Below are 23,090 nucleotides of genomic sequence, written 5' to 3'. Positions count from 1 at the left end.
TTGGGTCTTCTCCAGGGATCCAGACATGAAACAAGCCAGGGCTTTGGAGTCAGACTTCCTGGGGTTAAGCCCTCTTTAGGCTGCTTTGTAGCTGTGTAACCCAAGGCAAGTTCTTTTATTAGTGCTACTCTGTTGTTTATGTGGAATGAACAGTGATCTGGTCCATAAGATCCAAGCATAGTAGGACCCCCTCCCCTCACTGTGCTCCTCTGGAGAGATTGGTTTGACAGCTTTTATCTGCAACCAGCCTTTCCCAAAGTAGGGTGTCTTATTGCTGTGGCACAAGAGATGATGTGTGTGCTCTGACGTGGCATTATATAAAATGGAATCATATTAACAGAAAAATTTCCCCTTTTTGTTTTTTTTTTGTTTCAGTTAAGTTAAATTAACGGGGAAATTTTAGCTGGGTGCTAGCATGCCTTTGGAGTGACTCTAACCTTGTTAATGATCCTTTTGAATAAAACAGAGATCGGGCCTTCAGCTCAGAGCCTTGACAGATTACAGCATCTAGCTAGAATTTACTGACATTACACATTTTTTAGTTGTATTTATTTTTATGGATACTTTCTGTTTATGGTACTGATTTTTCATTTTTATAATGCTCCGTAGAGTTTTCTTGAAATACGTATTTTCTTTGAAAATGCATAGTTTTCTTTAAAATAAGTGTGTTTAAGTTTTAAAAAGTGAGTTTCATAGTACTATAAAAAATGTGTGGTGTGTGGTTTTCTGAGTTTTGGAAAAAGCATCTTGAACCATGGAGTGTAAGGCATCTGATGGATTATTTCCCACTGATTGTACATACTTCCATAAGGCAAAGTCCTCAGCGGTGCTGGTGGTAAATTTACCTAGTTATACCTCTTGTTTTCCATCCCAGCACTCAGACTGCCCTCTGGCTCCTCAATCCCCACTCCGCGTATGTAGTCCTTTGTAGTCCATTGAGGGAATGGAGAGGTGTGGGTTAATTTAATAGAGAAGCTACACTCATTCCTAGGAGACTCATTCTGCAATCCAGTTAGCAACACTAGTTTGCAGGCTTAATAATGACACCCCCCCCCCCCCCGCAAAGCAAAAGGGACATTTTTTTTTGATGTTATTAAAGTAAGGATCTTGAAATGAGAAGATTGTCCTGGATTAGCTGGACAGGCCCAATATAGTTACAAGGGTCCTCATAAGAGAGAGGCAGGAGGATGAAAGACAAGGCAATGTAAAGACTGAATCAGATGTTGCAGTGGTCAGTTGAAGATGGGGGCAGGGCACAAGCCAAGGAATACAGGGAGCCTGTGGTAAAGGTTAAGAGTGGATTCCCCCCTGAAGCTTCTAGAAGGAACACAACCCTGCCAAGACATTTTAGTGATCTTCAGAATTATCTTATGATCTCCAGAATTATCAGTTAATAAACTTCTGTTGTTTTAAGCCACCAACTTTGTGGTAATTTGCCATGGCAACAATAGGAAACAAATATATGTGGCCCATGCAGGAGGATGGTGTCTCAGGCTCCAGGAGGAGTCCCTGCTGAGAGGTTAGGCTGAGAAGCCGGTATATTTGGACTGGAACAGCAAATCCGTCTGGTGCTGCTATTTCACCGTGTTAGTGCTTGGTGGATCCAAGAGCCAGCCAGGCAGGCCCAAGGAAAGAGGTCCTATAAGCTTGGGGCAAAGTTAGGCTTGGGAGCAATCAGAAGCTACATCTGAAGCAGACAGCCTTGGTTGCCAACCTGTCTTCTGCTTTCCCTTTCTGCCAGCCAAGCAGAAACTCAATTTTGTTCTAATTGCCTCTCGCCAACCCAATGATGTTCTCCTGGGGAAGCTGGCTCCATCAGCAAGTTCCAGTGAGAATCGATTACTAAGCCATTTCAGCACATGGCATCTCCTGATGCTATTATTGGTCCAGAAACGGACACATGACCCTGGAAGCCCAGTAGGAATGAAGCAAAAGTCCTTTCTACATTCGGAGAAAAGCTTCACTCATGTGCATCTGAAGGCATAGCTCTGTCGTTGTCACAGCCATCTTTTGAGCACAAAGGGAAACCAATTTTAGGAAGAGCAGATGGGGGGGAGGGGCAAGACGGCGGAAGAGTAGGGTCTCCAAATCACCTGTCTCCACCAAATTACCTAGAAAACCTTCCAATCATCCTGAAAATCTATGAATTCGGCCTGAGAATTAAAGAGAGACCAGCTGGAATGCAACAGTGAGAAGAGTTCGCGCTTCTATCAAGGTAGGAAGACGGGGAAAAAGAAGTAAAGAAACAAAAGGCGTCCAAGGGGGAGGGGCCCGCGAGGAGCCGGGCTGAGGCCGGGGCGAGTGTCCCCAGGACAGGAGAGCCCCGTCCCGGAGGAGCAGGAGCTGCACCGACCTTCCCGGGGGAAAGGGGCTCGCGGGGAGGTGGAGCAGGACCCAGGAGGGCGGGGATGCCCTCGGGTTCCCCGGGACAGTAACAGAGCAACTGCGCCCCGGGGGAGTGCGCCGAGCTCCCTAAGGGCTGCAGCGCGCACGGCGGACCCGGAGCAGCTCGGAGGGGCTCGGGCGGCGGCTCCGCGGAGGGGGCTGCGGGGCGGGAGCGCGAATCCACCAGCGCAGGCCCCGGAGCACAGGGCGCCGGGACACAGCCCAGGATCCGGCCTCCCCCGGGACAGGCAGAGGCCGGGAGGGCCCAGGACAGCGAGGACGCTCCTGCCCCAGCTGAGCAGATCAGCGGCCCCGCCCGGAGCCTCCAGGCCCTGCAGACGGAGTTCCTGCCGGAGCTGAATCCAGGTTTCCAGAGCTGCCCCGCCACTGGGGCTGTTCCTCCTGCGGCCTCACGGGGTAAACAACCCCCACTGAGCCCTGCACCAGGCAGGGGCACAGCAGCTCCCCCAACTGCTAACACCTGAAAATCAGCACAGCAGGCCCCTCCCTCAGAACACCAGCTAGACTGACAACTTCCAGGAGAAGCCAAGGGACTTAAAGTACACAGAATCAGAAGATACTCCCCCGTGGTTCTTTTTTTTTTTTTTATTTTTTTTTATTTTTTGCTTTTTGATTTGTTTCCTTCCCCCACCCTTTTTTTTCTCCTTTCTTTTTCTTTCTCTTTTTCTTCTTTTTTTTTCTTTTTTTTTCTTTTTTTTCTTCCCTTTTTTTTCCTCTTTCTCTTTTCTTTCCTTCTTTCTCTCCTCTCTTTTTCTCTTTTTCCCAATACAACTTGCTTTTGGCCACTCTGCACTGAGCAAAATGACTAGAAGGAAAACCTCACCTCAAAAGAAAGAATCAGAAACAGTCCTCTCTCCCACAGAGTTACAAAATCTGGATTACAATTCAATGTCAGAAAGCCAATTCAGAAGCACTATCATACAGCTACTGGTGGCTCTAGAAAAAAGTATAAAGGACTCAAGAGACTTCATGACTGCAGAATTTAGAGCTAATCAGGCAGAAATTAAAAATCAATTGAATGAGATGCAATCCAAACTAGAAGTCCTAACGACGAGGGTTAACGAGGTGGAAGAACGAGTGAGTGACATAGAAGACAAGTTGATAGCAAAGAGGGAAACTGAGGAAAAAAGAGACAAACAATTAAAAGACCATGAGGATAGATTAAGGGAAATAAACGACAGCCTGAGAAAGAAAAACCTACGTTTAATTGGGGTTCCCGAGGGCGCCGAAAGGGACAGAGGGCCAGAATATGTATTTGAACAAATTCTAGCTGAAAACTTTCCTAATCTGGGAAGGGAAACAGGCATTCAGATCCAGGAAATAGAGAGATCCCCCCCTAAAATCAATAAAAACCGTTCAACACCTCGACATTTAATAGTGAAGCTTGCAAATTCCAAAGATAAAGAGATGATCCTTAAAGCAGCAAGAGACAAGAAATCCCTGACTTTTATGAGGAGGAGTATTAGGGTAACAGCAGACCTCTCCACAGAGACCTGGCAGGCCAGAAAGGGCTGGCAGGATATATTCAGGGTCCTAAATGAAAAGAACATGCAACCAAGAATACTTTATCCAGCAAGGCTCTCATTCAAAATGGAAGGAGAGATAAAGAGCTTCCAAGACAGGCAGCAACTAAAAGAATATGTGACCTCCAAACCAGCTCTGCAAGAAATTTTAAGGGGACTCTTAAAATTCCCCTTTAAGAAGAAGTTCAGTGGAACAGTCCACAAAAACAAGGACTGAATAGATAACATGATGACACTAAACTCATATCTCTCAATAGTAACTCTGAATGTGAACGGGCTTAATGACCCCATCAAAAGGCACAGGGTTTCAGACTGGATAAAAAAGCAGGACCCATCTATTTGCTGTCTACAAGAGACTCATTTTAGACAGAAGGACACCTACAGCCTGAAAATAAAAGGTTGGAGAACAATTTACCATTCGAATGGTCCTCAAAAGAAAGCAGGGGTAGCCATCCTTATATCAGATAAACTAAAATTTACCCCAAAGACTGTAGTGAGAGATGAAGAGGGACACTATATCATACTTAAAGGATCTATTCAACAAGAGGACTTAACAATCCTCAATATATATGCCCCGAATGTGGGAGCTGCCAAATATATAAATCAATTATTAACCAAAGTGAAGAAATACTTAGATAATAATACACTTATACTTGGTGACTTCAATCTAGCTCTTTCTATACTCGATAGGTCTTCTAAGCACAACATCTCCAAAGAAACGAGAGCTTTAAATGATACACTGGACCAGATGGATTCCACAGATATCTATAGAACTTTACATCCAAACTCAACTGAATACACATTCTTCTCAAGCGCACATGGAACTTTCTCCAGAATAGACCACATATTGGGTCACAAATCGGGTCTGAACCGATACCAAAAGATTGGGATTGTCCCCTGCATATTCTCAGACCATAATGCCTTGAAATTAGAACTAAATCACAACAAGAAGTTTGGAAGGACCTCAAACACGTGGAGGTTAAGGACCATCCTGCTAAAAGATAAAAGGGTCAACCAGGAAATTAAGGAAGAATTAAAAAGATTCATGGAAACTAATGAGAATGAAGATACAACCGTTCAAAATCTTTGGGATGCAGCAAAAGCAGTCCTAAGGGGGAAATACATCGCAATACAAGCATCCATTCAAAAACTGGAAAGAACTCAAATACAAAAGCTAACCTTACACATAAAGGAGCTAGAGAAAAAACAGCAAATAGATCCTACACCCAAGAGAAGAAGGGAGTTAATAAAGATTCGAGCAGAACTCAACGAAATCGAGACCAGAAGAACTGTGGAACAGATCAACAGAACCAGGAGTTGGTTCTTTGAAAGAATTAACAAGATAGATAAACCATTAGCCAGCCTTATTAAAAAGAAGAGAGAGAAGACTCAAATTAATAAAATCATGAATGAGAAAGGAGAGATCACTACCAACACCAAGGAAATACAAACGATTTTAAAAACATATTATGAACAGCTATACGCCAATAAATTAGGCAATCTAGAAGAAATGGACGCATTCCTGGAAAGCCACAAACTACCAAAACTGGAACAGGAAGAAATAGAAAACCTGAACAGGCCAATAACCAGGGAGGAAATTGAAGCAGTCATCAAAAACCTCCCAAGACACAAGAGTCCAGGGCCAGATGGCTTCCCAGGGGAATTCTATCAAACATTTAAAGAAGAAATCATACCTATTCTCCTAAAGCTGTTTGGAAAGATAGAAAGAGATGGAGTACTTCCAAATTCATTCTATGAGGCCAGCATCACCTTAATTCCAAAACCAGACAAAGACCCCACCAAAAAGGAGAATTACAGACCAATATCCCTGATGAACATGGATGCAAAAATTCTCAACAAGATACTGGCCAATAGGATCCAACAGTACATTAAAAAAATTATTCACCATGACCAAGTAGGATTTATCCCTGGGACACAAGGCTGGTCAACACCCGTAAAACAATCAATGTGATTCATCATATCAGCAAGAGAAAAACCAAGAACCATATGATCCTCTCATTAGATGCAGAGAAAGCATTTGACAAAATACAGCATCCATTCCTGATCAAAACTCTTCAGAGTGTAGGGATAGAGGGAACATTCCTCGACATCTTAAAAGCCATCTATGAAAAGCCCACAGCAAATATCATTCTCAGTGGGGAAGCACTGGGAGCCTTTCCCCTAAGATCAGGAACAAGACAGGGATGTCCACTCTCACCACTGCTGTTCAACATAGTACTGGAAGTCCTAGCCTCAGCAATCAGACAACAAAAAGACATTAAAGGCATTCAAATTGGCAAAGAAGAAGTCAAACTCTCCCTCTTCGCCGATGACATTATACTCTACATAGAAAACCCAAAAGTCTCCACCCCAAGATTGCTAGAACTCATACAGCAATTCGGTAGCGTGGCAGGATACAAAATCAATGCCCAGAAGTCAGTGGCATTTCTATACACTAACAATGAGACTGAAGAAAGAGAAATTAAGGAGTCAATCCCATTTACAATTGCACCCAAAAGCATAAGATACCTAGGAATAAACCTCACCAAAGATGTAAAGGATCTATACCCTCAAAACTATAGAACACTTCTGAAAGAAATTGAGGAAGACACAAAGAGATGGAAAAATATTCCATGCTCATGGATTGGCAGAATTAATATTGTGAAAATGTCAATGTTACCCAGGGCAATATACACGTTTAATGCAATCCCTATCAAAATACCATGGACTTTCTTCAGAGAGTTAGAACAAATTATTTTAAGATTTGTGTGGAATCAGAAAAGACCCCGAATAGCCAGGGGAATTTTAAAAAAGAAAACCATATCTGGGGGCATCACAATGCCAGATTTCAGGTTGTACTACAAAGCTGTGGTCATCAAGACAGTGTGGTACTGGCACAAAAACAGACACATAGATCAGTGGAACAGAATAGAGAATCCAGAAGTGGACCCTGAACTTTATGGGCAACTAATATTCGATAAAGGAGGAAAGACTATCCATTGGAAGAAAGATAGTCTCTTCAATAAATGGTGCTGGGAAAATTGGACATCCACATGCAGAAGAATGAAACTAGACCACTCTCTTTCACCATACACAAAGATAAACTCAAAATGGATGAAAGATCTAAATGTGAGACAAGATTCCATCAAAATCCTAGAGAAGAACACAGGCAACACCCTTTGAACTCGGCCATAGTAACTTCTTGCAAGATACATCCACGAAGGCAAAAGAAACAAAAGCAAAAATGAACTATTGGGACTTCATCAAGATAAGAAGCTTTTGCACAGCAAAGGATACAGTCAACAAAACTCAAAGACAACCTACAGAATGGGAGAAGATATTTGCAAATGACATATCAGATAAAGGGCTAGTTTCCGAGATCTATAAAGAACTTATTAAACTCAACAGCAAAGAAACAATCCAATCATGAAATGGGCAAAAGACATGAACAGAAATCTCACAGAGGAAGACATAGACATGGCCAACATGCACATGAGAAAATGCTCTGCATCACTTGCCATCAGGGAAATACAAATCAAAACCACAATGAGATACCACCTCACACCAGTGAGAATGGGGAAAATTAACAAGGCAGGAAACAACAAATGTTGGAGAGGATGCGGAGAAAAGGGAACCCTCTTACACTGTTGGTGGGAATGTGAACTGGTGCAGCCACTCTGGAAAACTGTGTGGAGGTTCCTCAAACAGTTAAAAATATACCTGCCCTACGACTCAGCAATCCCACTGCTGGGGATTTACCCCAAAGATACAGATGCAGTGAAACGCCGGGACACCTGCACCCCGATGTTTATAGCAGCAATGGCCACGATAGCCAAACTGTGGAAGGAGCCTCGGTGTCCAACGAAAGATGAATGGATAAAGAAGATGTGGTTTATGTATACAATGGAATATTACTCAGCTATTAGAAATGACAAATACCCACCATTTGCTTCAACGTGGATGGAACTGGAGGGTATTATGCTGAGTGAAGTAAGTCAGTTGGAGAAGGACAAACATTATATGTTCTCATTCATTTGGGGAATATAAATAATAGTGAAAGGGAATATAAGGGAAGGGGGAAGAAATGTGTGGGAAATATCAGAAAGGGAGACAGAACGTAAAGACTGCTAACTCTGGGAAACGAACTAGGGGTGGTAGAAGGGGAAGAGGGCGGGGGGTGGGAGTGAATGGGTGACGGGCACTGGGGGTTATTCTGTATGTTAGTAAATTGAACACCAATAAAAAAAAACAAACAAATAAATCTTTAAAAGTAAAAAATAAATAAATAAAACTCAGTCTGCTTTATGTAATGCAGCAGAGACTTCTAGTTGCCTACCACCATTGGTTTTGCTCTTCATCTTTTACATGTTCATTATATTCAAAATAATGCTTGGAAGGTAGGGATTATAGGGGAAAGGAGAGAAAATGAGTGGGAAAAATCAGAGAGGGTGACAAAACGTGAGAGACTCCTAACTCTGGGAAATGAACAAGGGGTAGTGGAAGGGGAGGTGGGCCGGGGGACGGGGTGACTGGGTGATGGGCACTGAGGGGGGCAGTGGAAAGAATGAGCCCCGGGTGATATACTATATGTTGGCAAGTCAAACTCCAATAAAAAATATATTAAAAAAAAAAAAGGAAGAGCAGATGGACAGAAAGAAGCTGAGTTCTTGAGAATATAATAGACAAAATAGCTGATATAACACCCTATGTGAGGTACATTATTATTTAAAGCCAATTTGAGTTGGCATTACTTACTTACAGCGAGAATAATTCAATTAAAGCACTTTCTTGTGTCTGAGTCCCTGTCTCACACCTTTCTTGGTGGACAGTAAATGTGGTTTTCACTCAGAGAAGCTGACTTATATCTGCAGATACCACTTAGTGGCTAAAAAATAATGTCACTTTTCCCATCTCTTTTCTTCCATCAAATTAAGTTTGTGATCTACGTGGCAGGAAATTGCTATTTTTCTTTAAGAGACTCAAAAAATATTAATATGAATAAAGACAAAAGCCACATGGATTAGGAAATTTTTTTATTTTTTTCCCCAACTAGAGTGCAAGCTCTTAAAAGTGCCTTACTCACATCCTGTACTCAAATGTGATTTTAATAAGCATTTTCTGAAAACATTACTTTATGCCAGGGATGGAAAATAGGTTTGATTTCATGTATCATCTCCTACTGATGGTTGTGGATATTGTTTTTTTTTTAAGATTTTATTTTTTTGAGAGAGACAGAGACAGTACATGAGTGACCAGGGGTGGGGGGCAGAGGGAATGGGAGAAGCAGGCTCCCCACTGAGCAGGGAACCTGGTCGATCCCAAGACCCTGAAATCACATATGACCTGAGCTGAAGGCAGACAATTAACTTACTGAGCCACCCAGGCACCCTGATTGTTTTGGATTTCTGAAGATCTGTGCTGAGAAGGATGCCAAAGACACGGCTGGACACAGTGTGAGAGGATGCTGTGGCTCCCAGCAGTGTCTGGCACAGATTCGACAAGGGAGCTGCCAAAATTACTGCTGGTGTTCAGCACCCTCGTCTTAACCCAAGAACATATCTCTTGAATGAAGGGACTTCTAAGTTCCCTGGAGGGTGGTTATGTTTATATGTGAAGGTGAGTGGCTTCTTTCCTTATGGGTAAGTCAACTCTGCAAGGCAACATTTCTTGTTATTTGTTGGTTTTCTTTCTTGTGTCTCTATCTGTGTGTGTTGTTGTTTTTCAGACAATACTTTCAGAAAATGTAGTGAACACAACATATAGTGTTAAGTTGAATCTCTGTAGAAATCATATCTTGGGCAGCCCAAGGGTGGCTCAGTGGTTTAGTGCCTCCCTTTGGCCCAGGGCATGATACTGGAGACCCGGGATCGAGTCCCGCATCGGGATCCCTGCATGGAGCCCGCTTCTCCCTCTGCTTGTGTCTCTGCCTCTCTCTCTCTCTCTCTGTGTCTCTCATGAATAAATAAATAAAATCTTTTAAAAATAATAAAAAATAAAGAAATCATCTCTTTATCAAAGAAGTAAGCAGAATTCTAAGATGGCCCTCAAGATTCTAACACTGGCGCACCTGTGTATGTGAGCATGGGCAAGGGCTGTGAATATGGTGGGATATCACTCGGTGATTATGTCACATTTTTTTTGCAAGGGTGAAGACATTCTGCAGATGTAATTAAACACCAAAATCAGTTGATTGAATTAATACAAAGGGAGATTGTCTCCGCAGGCCTGATTTATTTTAAAAACATACTGGACCCTTCCTAAAGAGAGATAGTCTCCTGTTGGCCTTGAAGAAGTAGGCAAGCCACTGTGTTGTGAGAGGGCCACATGGCATGGAACTGAAGCAGTCTCTAGGAGCCACAAGTGGCCCCAAATGAAGTCAGCAAGGAAGTAGGGACCTCCATCCTACAATTTCAAGGAAACAAATTCTGCCAATAGTCACATGAGCTTGGAAGAGGAGCCCAAGCTCCAGAAAAGAACACAGGTACTTAGTGTGTCCCATAAATATTTAATTGAAAGATGGCTTGGACAACATATGGGAGACATGAGTGTTACTTGTGGTCAACATCAAACTTAGTTAATCAAAAAGACTTAATGAGGAACATGGGAGTTATGCTGAACCGTGACAGATGGTCAGATGATCATAATAAGTGTTTTGTTTTAAATTGGTACATTTGTGATAATTTGTAATGCAGCAAAAGAAATCTAATATAATTACCACTAAATCGTAAATGATAGAGAGGAGAATGAAAGAGAGAAAAGCCTTGTGACAAATAAACTAGTATGGACATCAGACCATGAAGAGAAAAGGCTGGCTTACATTCTCATTCATGGGTTAACATACACAAACTGTACCCTAAACACCGTTGGACACATTGATTTGTTCCTTTTCCAGCTGTATAAAGAGCAGGGGGTCCACAGAATAGCTTTTGATGATTTAAAACACCTAGAAGGTACTCCTGGGTCCTCTAGCATTTGCTTGTTACTTTTTCTATGAATAGAGTAACATAAACAGAAATAAGTAAACAGCTTCCCTGAAAACATTACTTCTACAAATGTAACTGTTTAGTTCCCCACATTTCTCTTCTCTTCACTTCTTGTCTACATATAAACAAAATATTTTAGATACGTAATGCGCAGATACGATTTTGTATTCCTTAACGTTACTTCATACCCACTTTTCATGTTCTTTCATGATCTTCAGTTATTTTTAGTGGTTGAATATCTTACTGAATTGATGTGCTAAAATTTCTATAATCATTTTCCCATTGTTGGAAAGTTAGATGATTCCTTTTTAAAATTTTTACTTCTGCTACTGTAAAGAACATGGATTTTTCCTACCAAAGCTAACATATTCATATATATGGATTTTTCTAATGATTACATAATGTTTTTTTGCTTGAAGGTACATACATTTCTTTGGATCTGATTGTTTCCCCTCAATTTTGCCAATGTCCACCCCAACCAGCAGTGTTGCATTGCTGTTCCTTTTTTTTTTTTAAGATTTTATTTATTTATTCATCACACACATACACACACACACACACACACACACACACACAGAGGCAGAGACACAGGCAGAGGGAGAAGCAAGCTCCATGCAGGGAACCTGACGTGGGACTCGATTCCAGGTCTCTAGGATCACACCCCAGGCGGAAGGCGGTGCTAAACCTCTGAGCCACTGGGGCTGCCCGAGTTGCTGTTCCTTTATTAATTTATTCATTTCAGTGTCCTCTTGCCAGATTTTTTTTCTTGCCAGCTTTAGACATTCTCTTTTTAAATATTAGCCATTTATTTTTCTAAGAATAAGCTTCACTGAGGTACATCTAATAAAATGCACCCATGTACAATGCAATAGATCTTGCCAACTGCATACATCCATGTAACCACCACCAAAATCAACAGCATTGAAATTCAAAAACCAAAAATAAATAAAGTGATCTTGTCTTTATTTAGATGTTATTCAGCAATGCTGAAACATTTCCATTGCTCCTCAAAATTCTCTCATTCCAATTAGCAGTCAGATTACCTCCCATCCTGCATCCATGCAACCACTGCTCTGCTTTCAGTAAATTAGTTTTGCTAGTTTTACTAGAATTTCATATAAATGGAATCATACAAGCTGAATTTGTTTTGTCTGCCTTATTTTGTTCAGCATAATGTATTTGAGATTTATTCATGTTGCTGTGTATATTGGTAGTTTGGGTTTTTTTTAATTACTAGATAGGATTCCATTGTATGAATATACCACAATTTGCTTGCTAATTGACTTATCTGTTGTTGAACATGTAGGTTGATTTCAGTTTTTTTGATATTACGAATAAAGCTGATCTAAACATTTGCATACAGTCTCCATATGGACATACACTTTCATTTCTCTTGGGTAAATACCTAAGAGTAGAATCGTTGGGTCACATGAAAGGCATATACTTAACTTTATAGAAAATTGCCAAACTATTTTCCAAAGTGGCCATATCATTACATTCTCACTAGCCATGGATGGGAGTTCCAATTGCTCCATATCTTTGCCAACACTTGGTATAATCAGTCTTTTTAATTTTAACTATTCTACTAAGGGTGAACTGGCATCATTGTGGTCAGTCATTTAATTTTGATATTATTGTTATAAATAGTTTTTGGGTGAATACCAGGCTATAAAATTTAATTTCTGATATTATATCAACAATAAGGGTAAAAGGGATAAAGAAATACTAGAAATTTAATTTCTATTTTTGTAATGACTATAAGAGGAAGTTAAAGAAGCTGAAAAGAATTCCCATTTTGCACAGGAAATGAAAATACATTACCTAGACTTTATCATGTAAGTTGATTTCACAAAGTACGGATATTTTGATTTTTTTTTTTTTGAAATGAGCAGACTGCCAAGCATCATCAGATGGGGCCGTGGAGGCAGCCTTAGCATTGTGAGCAGCTCGGGAAAGCTTGAGATGGGCAAGGTGCCTGCATATAGCCTGTAGAAGCAGGCAAACATTCCTGAGGCAGTTCACTAGAGGCTGAATGATTGCTTTTCTCATTGTGCTGATAGAAGCTGCATTATTAAATACAGAATGGCGCTTCCCAGGTTAACTTTCCCTTTTGCCAACTAAACCCAGGGACAAAGGGGATGGAATTGAATATTTACTGTTGTCAGGCAATGATCTCCCCTTCAATTCCTGCTCAGGCTTCGGTGTGCTGGGATAACATTTGGATTAGGTCTGTGAGAGTAGAAAGGACAATGCCGGTCTATTGGCTAACCTGAGCAGGGGTCCAGGAAAAGACAATACTCTTGAATCAATGATAATCATGCCCCAAAGCCTCAGTCTTCAGCATGCATGGCCAATGCCTTATTTCTGAGTTGAAAATCTTTGTGCAGCTAATCCCCTATACCATGAAAATTAAACTTATTGCTTTATGCAGAATTTGGTAAAATGTGTAGAGACGTAAGAGAGACATAATTTCAATTAGGTGATCTTTAAAAGAGAAGCACATGATAATAAAAATGACAACCTTCAATTTAGAAATTCTCACAAAACCAGTCATATTCCATTCTCTGAAACATCACTGATGCATATGTGTGTGCTGACATATTTTGTTCTAATGGGATATCAGAAAGCTCACAACCTAAGAGAGATTGCCAAAGAATAGTGATTTTTGAGCAGCTTTATATCTGTGATGAGGGACAAAGGTCAACCAGTAACAGCCAGTGTGGATGAAATTGCTGTTTAGAATTATTTGAAACCACATCATCATTACTACCCTCTAATGTATTTTTTTCATTAACATTTATTTATATCTCTACCAAAAAGGAATTTGAACGGGCAAATTAAATGTCTTGGTCTATGTGAGAGTCATAGTCAAAGCACACAGATTTAACCTTGATCCATCCTCTGTTCCTATTGGGACCAGATTTTCAAAATTCAATCAAATGAATAATGCCTTGTACTATTATCCTCAGTTTTCTGATATATGTCCATTTCCAAATCATCTAAATAAAGACAAGATCATTTATTTATTTATTTATTTATTTATTTATTTATTTATTTTTGCCCCAAGTTTTGGTTTTTGAATTTCAATGCTGGGCTGTAATACCACAAACTAATATTATTAAAAAATATATAAGTGTGAAGTCATTGGGAGGTTACTCTTGCCACCAAATCTATAACTTGAAACTTATGCCTCTAAGCAATGAGTACTTCAGAGAAGACTCCTGAGAGAATTAGACCCAGAATTCTCCTCTGGAGCTTTGATACATTTCAAACACTACAAATGAAAAAGAATAGCATATTGAAAATGGAGATCATATGTATGGTGTAGCTTTTCTGCAGAAATTCCTTAAAATAAAAAAAAAAATTGGCAATAAAGTGCTATTCCTTCAAGCTGAGAAATGGTGCCATGAAGCATCAATAGGGACCTGGGTTAAATCCAACGTAGTCCATCCTTAGTAAAGAATACTCTTCAGCTGTTGAAAAGAAAGAGGTAGACTTATACATATTGGCTTGGCAAGAGCTCTAAGACATATTTTTAAGTAAAAAAAAGTGCATGGAACAATAATATTGTATAATCCCATTTAAACAAAAAAGACATGAAGTATAATTGCAATATGAACACACACGTATGTAAATGCATGGCATGCATACCAAACTATCGATAGAAGTTACTTTTGGGAGGGGAGTAGGCTAGTATTATGAGCATGTGCACGTGTGTATGGATGTGTATGTGTGTTTGGCAGGTGGCACGAGAGGCAGTGAAACAGAAACATGTTTTGTACCATATGACTCTTTCTGTTTGAATATTTTGCAAGACAGTATTTAGGGATATGATAACTATCCCCAAACAGAAAAGAAAAGGTTTAATTAAATACATCTTCTGTGAACTCAAGGTTATAATATAATACTGGTATATACCCAAATTTTAAACATTTTCATTAACAGCAAAATGGAAGACTGTTCTGGAATCAGCTCTTTAGCCGCAAAACAATTCATTAGAGAGGGAAAGAAATACAGACACAATCCAATGATGAGTGGAAGATTCTGTAGGTGACTTGCTGTCTATCCTATCCCTCATGACTAGCACAGATCTCAACATTTAACAGGGATTCAATAAATATTAGTTGAGTAAATGTTTTTGATTTGTTGGAAGCATATTCTTTAATGACTTAAAATGCAAATATGAAATGAATGGTATCATTTAACATATCCGAGACACAGTATGGATTTTGCTACTTGAATTAATTCAGTTTCCTCAGCAAAGATAATCACACCAAGAACACTAGCTGCAAGTGCTTTGTGAAACAGAAGACTGCCAGAAACCAACATGGCGCCCAGCTCACAGCAAATGGAAATTCTCTGGTATGTATGATGGTTCGAGCCCAACCTTCCCTACATGTTGCCCTCTGGCTTCTTGAGCCTTTCCTTCAGCATCATCCACCAGCCGTACTTAACATGAAACGCAAAGCAGGATCACCCACAACGTGCTCCTGGAACTCAGCCAGGCTGCCTACCCTGTGGCAAAGCTGTCTGCAACACAAGATCTTTGGGGGAGGACATGTGTGGAGAATGGATGGCAACGGAGGCTGTGCACTGAGCTGAAATGGGATCACCACAAGCAGGGTGGGCAGAAGCAACACTGAGATTTAATATCAAATGAGAGGCTCTGGAGGTGGACTTCTGGGAAATCAGATGCAATGAAAAATTCCTTTCAGGCCAAGAGTCTTGTTGTGGGGAAGGGAAGAGAATAAAGAAAAGGAAAGAAATTGGGGTTGTTGTTTTGTTTTGTTTTGTTTTTTTGAAGTTTTAGCTTTGGCTGAAGAGATATTAGTGAATTGGTGGGACATCAAATAATCTGCCCATCAGTGGCTGTTGTCAGTATGGTCATTGCCAACAGTTTTGTTAGCTTTAGGCACACAGTGATTTTGTACAGTTGATAGAGAATATGTTTATAGATGTTACATTCATACGGAAGAAGTATTTTCACAGTCATGGGGTTTACCTAGGTTTGAGATTTGCAACCATGTCATATTTTAAAACTTTAGAAAATGATTCTATGTTCATAATTTCCAATGTGAAATGAAAACACAGACCATCTGGAAATTATCAAAATGCTATGTAAAGGCAATGATGCCATTTACTGTATAGAATCAATTTAGCACACCAATAAAAACACACACACGTATAAACCTCGAAAAAGGAGGCTATTTTTTTCCATAGGACTTTTCATTTAAATTCTGTTGCCATTGTTGTGCAGTAAATTCTGTTGTCACACAGCTATAGCTAAAGTGCTTTTTATTTGATGTAATCCTACTGCATCATTAAAATATCAGTATTTTTTATGTTTTGCAAATATTTGTGGACACCATTAAGCAGCACGAAGCATAGTGCAGTAACAAATGTCCATTTTATGGCCACTGTCAGACTATATATTGTATAATGCCCCAATATTATCAGCAATCTAGACCTAAATTATCACAACCCTAAGTCCATGAAACACAAGACACATATATAATCTCCTTTAGTCCCTGTATTGAAATGCTAGAATTAAAAGGTTGGGCTATCAATTCAGGCAGAAAATGTCGTTTTTGCAGAGAAATTTTTTACTCAGGACAAAAAAAGGAGAAAAGGCAAAGGAATGAAGCCAAGGGCTGAATTTTGACAACTCTAAACCTGAAAGAAGATTTTTATATTCCCGAAGAGGAAACACAGGTGAGAAGGGAAGTAAATTGTGCAAGTGGGAAAGTTGTTCATTTTTGGTCAATGTGCTTTATCATTATTATTTTAATTAATAAAGACATCGGATTATCAGGAAATAATATTGGTTTATGGTGTTAGAGATTTTTTTCTCTCGATTCACAATTCCACTTGAAAGAAGCCAAGGAGATTGATGTTTTGAAACTATGATGACAAATTACCCACAACATATGGTTCATTGTAAATACTGAGGGAACAGTCTCTAAGTTGCTCTGGAATGTCACCGGCACAGGTGCAGCAGGGAACCTGTAGGAAATTGGATCAAAATTGGCAGTATTTTGTCACATAACTAGGCAGAGTTTGTAAGACTTGTAAACACCCGGTGATTGCATTTGTCCTATTACAGAGCCCCCTAACTTACTGTTAAATATTTCCTTTCTTCTGCTGGATTTATCACTTCCGTAAATTATAAAAGACAAATCGCCTCCCACAGCTCAGACATCCCCTGGTCTTCTTTTTGTACAGCTTTGAAGGTGATGAAAGAATCGATCTCATTGACTACAAATGACAATATTAATCATAAGAGGTTGTCAGGACTCATCATGATGAATGTGTCTAGAGGAGTCAAGTTGGTAAAATAGTTTGTCCTATGGTAGTTTCCTTTTTCATTGTGGCCCTTGATGGCAGCAGTTGGAGGGATGGGGGGCATGAAAGGGAGGTGCTGGATGGGGGAGAAAGAGCACTTCTAAACGCTAGTGTTTTGACTTTAAAATGCACTTGTATTCCAACAGCGAGGGCAAGCCGTTACTAATTATGAAAGAGATTTCCAAATCTCTTTTTGAACTATGCCGACCAAATGCACATAATCTGCTTCCCAAACACTCTGCAATGCAGTGTTTTTATTTTTAATTGTCTGTTTATTATAAATTTCAGAGGTTGTCTTCCCAAGGAAGAGTTGTATCTGCCCCTAACACAAATTGCCTGATTAGATGATCAGTTTGAATTATAGCTTCCTCCCTAGGCGTTTCTTAATTCGACGGCCAATTTAGAAGTTTGATTTTCACTCTATCAGGAGTCCTGTTACTGAGATTGGCAAGATTTGCTAATGTTAAGACACATCTTGATCAATATTTCTGAAATTATAAAAAAAAAATCACAGATTTACTTGAAGAGTATTTTTTCTCAGATGAGCTAAATTGTGTTGTCAAAGAATTAAATGAGAATTATGTGATTTCTATCCCTAATTAAAAATGAAATTCTTGATAGATAAAAATTTGATTTCAGGTCAGAATATGTTGAAATGAAGGAATTCTTATCCATGTAAATGGATATAATTGGGATTTTTATAAAGAACTTAAAAATAAGGAACAAGATCATGAATTATTTTAGTTAAAAATATGTCTAAATGTAGTAGGCGGCTGTTAAAGTTTCAACCTGATGAGATTTCAAAATAAATTGAAATACTGAGACTTTTTAAGATTTCAGTCACTTTTTAAAAAATCTACATGGAAAAAAAATAAAAAATAAAAAATCTACATGGAAGTTTTTGGCAAGAGAGATTTACTTATTTTTACATCTGATATAAAAGAAATGTGAATTTTAGAACATCAATTTTTAAAACATTTGCATTTCTTACTCAATTTCTGTTAACTTCCTATGTTCAATCTAAGCAGCGGTGGTAAAAGTTAGGTTTTTCAGATTGCTTTCAATAGTAGTTTATAAAAGAAATTTAAAATCATACAATTAGCATAGGTTTTCCTTATGGCTTCTCTTTTAAGGCTTTTATTTTTTAAAATATATTAGTATTTGAAGTTTTTGCATTGTTGTTCTTCCAATTTCCTTTGAACCTATGTAGAATTATGTGGATAATTCTCCCTATCCCGTTTAGTGGATATTTGGACAGGCTGCATGCTATGAGTCATTAGGATTAGTTGACAGGGACTTGAGGCAGCATGAAACAAACCACATACAATTGATGAATTTATTTCAGGATCATGCTTCTTACAAAATGTAGTGAAGTAATCATAAAGATAATGTTCACGTTTTCCTACACCAGTATCCTCTAATGCTTAGAGTGGAATAGTTGTTGCATTTGTGCTTTGAAATAGAAGAACATTATCCATATGCTTGTACAAAGGTAGGTGAGTATTCAGAAGTGTGAATACAAATATAAACATGCATTTCTAGATGGATATATTAGAAAGTTTTAAACAATTTTAGATAAAGTCTGGGTAGCTGGGGGTGAGAGAGGGGGGAGAGCTTTCCTTTTTATTTTGTTTCCCTTCTGAATAATTGGAATTTTTAAACTATATGTGTTCTACTCTTATTTTTGAAAGTCAATGATTAAAATAAATATACTAGATGGAATTACGTGTTATTTTCTTTATATTTTCCTATGTCAAAATTTTTTTGGCTAGTAATTTTCCCCAAATACAGGAGATTTAAGTATATTTTTAAAAAGCTTGAAATTTGGCAACCTTGTTATTTGCCTTTGAACAGGCCAAAGAGCAGTTAGTTATACGTGGTCAAAAGTACCTTTTAAATTGATTTTTTTCACTTGCTTTTGTGCTACTTCTTGCTGTACCGTTTCATGTCAGGATATTTATGATGATCAGAGCTTTGCTTGACTTAGAGTTTGTTGTTTTTCTGTTGACTTTCTTTAGAAAAAAAATAATACTGAGATCTTTCAGTGGCATTGTCTAGATGCCACTCAGGAGTTTGAGAACTCACTGGCAAGCAGAAGTGGAACGTCATGTATAAGTCTATAGGAATTGCCTGTATTTGGTGTCCTTTAAAGAGAGAGGATTTTCTCTATCAACCTTCTTTCATTTGGAATGCTATGTTTGCTTGGCATATCATTCTGGTCTGACTTTGGATGTAATATTATAGGTCTGCAGTGGATACTATGAAATGTCTTTTGGTTCTACACATCCATTTGGATGTCATTAAATAAGGTCTACTATATTTCTTGCTTTCTCCATTTCATCGTTATACATTTAGTATCTGGAAGGAATATTGTTTAATTTTGCCACATGCTAAAATAGGATTTTTAAAATTAAAAACAATGCCAACGTTCAAAGATAATATTCATCAACCTCTATAACTAGAACAACATACATGTGAGGTAATCATTTATTTCCCAGATATATCTGCTGCTGGCAAAAAAGGACAGAATTATGTCATGCTAGCTTGTGTCTAAAAGATGCCAAAGCAATAAGTTTGGTAACAAAATCGTTTGAAACAACTGTCAGAAAATTGTTAGCCAAAACAACTGGCCAGTTGAATCTTGTAATTTTTAAGGAGTTTTCTGGTATCTCACTGAAGCAATAATAAAACCAGTAAATAATAAGGCCCATTTCTATATTAAATCCGTACTACAAAATATATAAAAACAATATAATTATTATTGACTTTATTATGAAGTTTTCTGTCTCAATCAGAATGCAGAAAATAATTGGTAGAAGAATTTCATATCCTGTAGGTAATGAGAGTGTGGTAAAACTATTATTTGGATTTTAAGGCAGAAGATTTGTTTTTAAGTTTATAGATATGCAGATTTCCAAGATTTATGTTAAATATCTATTTTGCTTTCAACTTTTTGTATTGTCATAAAAGCCTGCCACAGATCACATTTAATTTCAGGTTCATTTTGCTACGCACTTTTGTTAAAAATTATATTTCCTTGTCTCTTTAGAACCATAAGTCACTGTGTGTTTTATACATCTAACATAATATTATAAACAGAGATTCAAACGTCTCATCACCAAAAGTGAAAATTGAGGGTCATTTATCATTAAGAAGGTACTATATCACAAAAAAATTTTTTTTATGTATTCCTAATCCTAAATGAGGTTTAGTTCTTCAGTTGGTGGAAAAGGTTATAAGACTACGGTCTGTGAAAGTTTTATTCAATGTAAGGACACAAAGATTAATATTAAGTGCATATCATATTATTTATGATTCTAGGTGTAGGAAGTTATTTTATTTGCAGATCATTTAAATCAAGTGCCCTGTGAATTAATTTTTAAAGTAAAAGGATGGTTCTTGTTCTAAAAAAGGAGTCAGACTCTTGGAGCAGCGTTTTTAGCATGATCTTAATTTTAAATCAATAAGAGGTTTTATACTTTCCAAGACTTTATACTACTGAGAAAGCACCTAATTGACTCAAATGTTTGAAAATAGAAAAGTCAAAAACTTACAGGGTCAATTTACCTTCGTCATTTTTTAAATATTAGAATTTTTTGAGACATCTTCTGTTTTGCTTTGCATAATTACTGTAACAGTGACTCAACACTTTTTATACAAAGATCTCTCTAAGTTATACTTTAAAAGCAATGACAGTTTGGTTGGAGATTTTTCAAGGATTATGCAGAATGTTTTCTTGCCTCATAGCTACAAGTTTCTGTCATAAAAATTTTTAGGATGCTTCCATTTTGTAAACATATTTATTTAAATTACCGCTACTACTGTTGCTTTTATTACTGCTAGTAGATAATATCAAACACTTAATTTTTCCAGTCACTATGCTTAATGCATTATATGTATTATGCCATTTAATCCTATGAAAACTTATGAGACAGAAACACCGCATTTTACAAATGGAGAGGCAAAGGCACACAGAGGTTAAATAACTGGCAATCGTTTCAAAGCTAATAGCTTATAGATAGCTAATGATAGTGCTGGAATTTGGAACCCAGGCAGTCTGACTCCAGAGCCCATGCCTCACCTTCCATTAGATATGGGATTCAAATCTTTTTGGGAACTTGAATTTCCATTTTTTTGTTTGTTTTATATAATAACCACTTTTATGAGCAAAAAATTGCAAAATTCTGAAAACTGATTTTAATTGCATAATATTTTTCTTATCTATAAATAGGCTTTACATTCATGGAAAAAATAAATTGTGTGTCCCCTTTAGATTCAAGAAAGGAGCTGCAGGTAACTAACTGGGGCAAATTGAACAAATAGAGATGAATACTTTTTTCACGTATTAGTTTCTGGCCTTGTGCGATCCATTGGTATTTAGATGGAAAGCAGTACACTGCTTGCTCTCAATTCCTTGTAGTCTAGGTTAGAAATCAGCTGAGTAAATAATAGATAATTAAATGTGGTAGGAACATGACTAGATCAGAAGCAAATGTGAGTTCACAAAAAGGATCCACCTACCTTCCTTAGTTTTAGGGCAGGTGGAAAGGCCTCCTGGAAGAGGTGATCCTTGAGCTGCATGCATTTTGAAAGATGTGTAAAAGTTTTCCAGGCAGAGAAGGGCTGGAATGGAGGGTTTGCGGGCAGAAGAAAACCACATTCAAAGGCACAGGGACGTATAACAGGGTGTGATTTGGAAACTTCATGGCTACAGCATGGGGTGTGGAGCATAGGAAGTGAAGCTAGAGAAATAGCCAGAGCCTGTAAAATGAACTGCCTTGTATACTACTCTAAGGGTCTCAGATTTTATCTTGAAGGTCAAAGAGAACCACTTAAAGATTTTAAGTGAGGGAGAAAGCATAATTAGATTCGTATTTTAGAAAGATTGCTTCAGGCATGTAATGAAGGTTTTGATGCAATGGGGCAATATGAGTTAAAAGGTGGTTGTACATGATTATAATAACCTTGGCAAGCTATAATTAGAACTTGAATTAAAGCAATGGAAATGGGAATGGAGAAGAGAGGATAGATTTAAAAGTTACTTAGGAGGTGACTAAATAATCAGTTAGATCTAGCCCAAAGGTAAAAATCATTCTGATTTTTGTACTATAGGTTAGTCTTAGTTGTTTTTTAATATTAATCAAAATCATACGCTACTCTTTTTTTTTTAGTTTGGTTTTTACTCAAGATTTGTGTTATTGTATGTAGCAATGAATTGTTGTTTATTCATCGCTACAATTGTATTCTCTTATATATATATTATATCACGATTTACCAATTTAAATTTACAAATAAATTTACAAATTTATATTTATATTACAATATCATAATCTCTTATATATATTTATATCACAATTTAAACTTATATATATTTTTATCACAATTCTCTTATATATATTTATATCACAACTTTAATCACAATTTACCACAATTTTATCACAATTTAGCCTATTTATTATTGATTGACCCTTGAGTTGTCTTTATTTTTGTGTTAATTAATAGTGCATGAATATTCTTGGGCATGTTTTTTGGTGTTGCCTCTTCATAATGGAAATAGCTGTATATGTGACATTAGTAGAAATGAAGTTGTACATTTTTTCTTCCAATTTCATGGATCTCTTGAATTTTAGTTCTTGAATAAGAATTCCTGATATAGACATAGCTTTTACTGCTTCTTTCGTGTTTCTTATAATATGCTGCATTTTTATTATACTTAAGTTAAAGTATTTTCCAATTTTCATTGTTATTTAGAATATTGCTTAAATTCTAAACACTCAGAAGTTTAGTGTGGCTTACTCCGGCCTGATAGCATACTCTGTGTATTTCAATACTTTGA

Source organism: Canis lupus, chromosome 12, assembly GCF_011100685.1.
Source record: "Canis lupus familiaris isolate Mischka breed German Shepherd chromosome 12, alternate assembly UU_Cfam_GSD_1.0, whole genome shotgun sequence".
Taxonomy (NCBI): domain Eukaryota; kingdom Metazoa; phylum Chordata; class Mammalia; order Carnivora; family Canidae; genus Canis; species Canis lupus.
The sequence above is the reverse complement of the archived record's forward strand: the minus strand, read 5'-3'. Positions refer to the sequence as shown.